Source organism: Puntigrus tetrazona, unplaced genomic scaffold (genome assembly GCF_018831695.1).
Source record: "Puntigrus tetrazona isolate hp1 unplaced genomic scaffold, ASM1883169v1 S000000148, whole genome shotgun sequence".
Classification (NCBI taxonomy): domain Eukaryota; kingdom Metazoa; phylum Chordata; class Actinopteri; order Cypriniformes; family Cyprinidae; genus Puntigrus; species Puntigrus tetrazona.
The window spans coordinates 1967501-1971198 of NW_025047824.1; the positions used below are offsets into that span (position 1 = coordinate 1967501).

General features: G+C 38.2%; 1 long non-coding RNA gene across 1 annotated transcript in view; it reads right to left on the reverse strand.

Annotated features, from left to right (window-relative positions):
- LOC122332773 overlaps positions 1 to 3242 on the reverse strand; it is a 12250-nt gene extending 9008 nt beyond the window's left edge. The window contains exons 1-3 of the long non-coding RNA XR_006248527.1: positions 3177 to 3242; positions 2867 to 2916; positions 2667 to 2742 (exon numbers count right to left, since the gene is read on the reverse strand). This is a non-coding gene — a long non-coding RNA (uncharacterized LOC122332773). The remainder of the gene's footprint in view (positions 1 to 2666; positions 2743 to 2866; positions 2917 to 3176) is intronic.
- Between the last annotated feature and the right edge of the window lie 456 nt (positions 3243 to 3698).

Here is a 3698-nt window from a genome sequence, read left to right on the forward strand (position 1 = left end):
TTTTCTTCAGTTTTAAAATTGGAAATCGGACTTTTCTTTATACAGTAAAAATAAAAAATAAAAAAAAGTCATGCAGCGTATCTTTTATCCATTACTGTACTTATACCGTACTGTACTTATTTAACCAATTTGACATTTTTAAGTTACACAAGATTCGACATTTAAGTTTCAAGCCGAAATGACTTTCAGCCAGTTTGATTGCAGATAAAAAGTAAGGCTTAATATCTTAAGTTAAGTGTGGATTTTATTTTTATTGTTTTTTAATCGACACGTTGATTTGAGCTGAATGATAGCCGCATTTAAAGTAGCTTTTACCATTAATTCTACAGTTTTCCCGTTTACCCCACACTCAAGAGAACGATATCACATCGATTTAAGGCAAATGGTTGCAAACGGTTTCTTTTATCCACATTTAAAGAAGCAAAACCAGTTGAAAGTGAGCCAACTGAACTAGCTTAAACAATGTGATTGCAACCGCTTACTTTAAATAAGTGCAGCAAAGTCGAAGAATGATTTTTTTTAGAGGTGACCGGCTCTGGACGATGCGCGTACGCCGTGGGTAGCTGCACACAGCGCGCTTCCTCAACACCACGTTTTGCACATGCGCGCCAACACGCCCACACACACGCTCGCCCCGTGCCCGCAACTCCATCAACACACACCTCCGCACACCCGTGCGGCCCGGATAACCGCGGCCAAGCCCACACGCGGTTACTTGGCCGCGGTTTTTTTTTTTCGAAGGCGAACGGCGGGAAGGTTTGCACCAGGGGCCTCCTTTCGGAGCCTGCCAAGCTTCGGAAATCCTTTGATGGCTCTGGAAGTCGAGCGGATCTGTCCAGAGCGCTCGACGTGGGAGATTATCGCGGCGTCGCGCACCAGATAAACCTACAAAAGATCGTGTTTGTGTTGAAAAACAGCCATATGTCACGCTTCCGCGGCTGCCACCGCCGGTTTCGCGCGCCGTTACGGTCGGGATATCAAGCGGGATACGCATTACGAAAACACAGTCCCCAGACAGGCAGGCCTTTCATCTAAAGTTATTGCCACGCCGCCTGGGGTAATACATCACGAATTCTGTAAGGACAATGCTAAGAAGCGCAATCTGAGGACAAATGCATCATAGTTGCACAGTGAGCATTTTGTTACAAATAATGTTGTCATCAATTTTCATCTTTTGTTTAAACATATTAGTCTTTTGGACAAGATAGGTCATATTTCAGCAGTTTGATAAATTCTCCCTTCTTGCCTTTTCACAGAATGTGCACTTAATTAATTACACAACCTTTAATTGGACAGATTATTCCTAATGGTTGCGCGATGCTAAATGTACAAACTCAGAAGAGGCTCAGGAGTCATTATTTTAATGCCACATTCTCAGCTCGTTGCAATCAGTATATTTCAAATAATTAATCAGTTTCACATCGCGAGAAACATTTGGCCTAAAATAGACAAATTACGCTCACATTTGTGGAGGGATGATTTTTTTTTTATGTCTCCAATACCGTCCTCTTCTGTAATATCACAGATGCGGTGTTTTATTAAGGGCGAGTGTGTGCGTGCGTGTGTGTGTGTGTGTGTGTTTTTTCTAATTTTATGATATCTGCAGGCATTTGGGTGTTTAATTAGGGCGGTAATGTCCGGTGATGTACGTGATGGATTTTTACGGAAGTCGGCTTTAACTATCTGAGGCGATATCATAAATCACAACCTTGGCTGTAATGCTCGTGTGAGTTTGTTTAATTAGGATGTCCACCGAGAGATTCAGGGTGTTGCTGGGTTTGCACAAGGAATGCCAGTTATACAAACACAACAGAGATTTCACATTTCGCTGTGCTCCGAGGATTATACCGTTGATAAAAAAAACGAAAAACGAGTCATTTGTGCATTGACGCTAAAGAGAGTCTGTAGAACTTTTGTTGTTGTCTTCGACAGTTTAAATTATTTTCCCTGCAAACCCCTTGGAGAACCAGATACAACGTGCCCTTAGTGAAAGACGCGCTCATGTTAATACGCTAACAGATGCTATTATCAAGTAAAAATGTTTCCAATCGGTTGTCCGTAGCGCTAAAGCTGGATTTCACACGAAAAATGGCAAGGCCGCTTTAAGTAAAATGCAATATTTCCGTCGCGTGGTTCTGATCTAACCATGAAAAATTAACTTTTGCTGTTGAAAACTTACATAGGGAAGATAAAAAATGTGATTTGAAGCATGAATATTACATTTTAGTGTTTGCAGCGAGGGCGACGAGGCCCTAATAAAGCTTTTAATAGTCATAGCATAATCGTAAGTCATAAATATGGCAATGAGAGTTAAAAGAAAACATTTTTGTAACTATCCTTCGCCAGTTCAAGTCAACAAACGCATGTTTTACATATTACACGTAGGTTCCAGTTAACAAATAAATCTTAGATATTGTGTAAAAATGTGTTTGAACATAACACAATAGGTCGTATACCTCAGCTGTTTTGGAATCAGAACCTTCGCGAATGAATCATTCTTTTGAGTCGATTCCTTAAATTGAATCGAGCAAGCGGTTAGTAAGAGCTCTGAATCGGTTCGCGATGCATTTACAGTTCACTCGCTGTTTCTCTGTCGGTAAAACGATTGAATATTTTACATATTTATAGAACAATAAATGCGCTTAATAAGGCAGATATTCATGTACCTGGCACCCACTGAGTCGAGGCCGAATCTTATCGTTTGCTAGCGATTAAGAAATTCTTCACCAAGCGTCCAAGGTGCTGTTTGTGAAAGAAAGCAAACGGTTCAAAACACGTGCATATCAAAACACGAACATAAAACATTATCGTGATGCTGTAGTTATTTCACGTTAAATGCACAACGGCGTTTCTGTAGTATGGTTACCTTAACGAAGGCGGAGTTTCTTCAACCGCGACCGCTTGGTGCTTGTGAATCTTTAGAAAACAAACACATTTCAGACCGAAATTAATTCATTTGTATACCATACATGTCTAATAATGTGCATACAGTATATGCATTGTAATTAAAATCGCCCTTCTCTTTTGTCATGCTATGATTCATTTCCGGGCTAACGTTAGCAGTGTGGCAGACGCACACAAATATAAAAGTTTTGGGGTATATTATTTAATTTGCGCTTGTTTGGAAATGATTTACAATGATCATAGAGAATATTGCGTTCATAAGAGATACTTACCTGCATTTATTTTAATTTTTCGACACAACACGCCTTATATTTTACCTCAAGCTCTTCACTGACACCTGGAGAAAAAAAAATCTAAGATTAGGGGCTAATGTGTTGTTTTGGTGGAAATTAAAATGAACAATAAATTGAATTGAATGCATATTTGTCCATCCAGAAAAAAAAATACATCTGTTAATTAAAGTCGACCTAAAAAAATGATAATAAAATAAAAAAATAAGTAAATAAAAATTGAAAGAGAAGTTTGGACATGCATGCGCGTGTGTGCTGCCTTATAGAATATTTGGAAATGGAAATGAAAATGAAGAATAAATTGAATGCATATTTGTCCAGCCAGAAAAAACCCCAACAAAATCTGTTAGTTAAAGTCAACCTAAAAATAAAAAAAAAAAAAAATGGAAATTGGAAATAAAAATGAACAATAAATTGAATTGAATGCATATTTTTCCAACCAGAAAAAGCCCAAAATCTGTTAATTAAAGTAAAAAAAAAAAAAAATATATATATATATATATA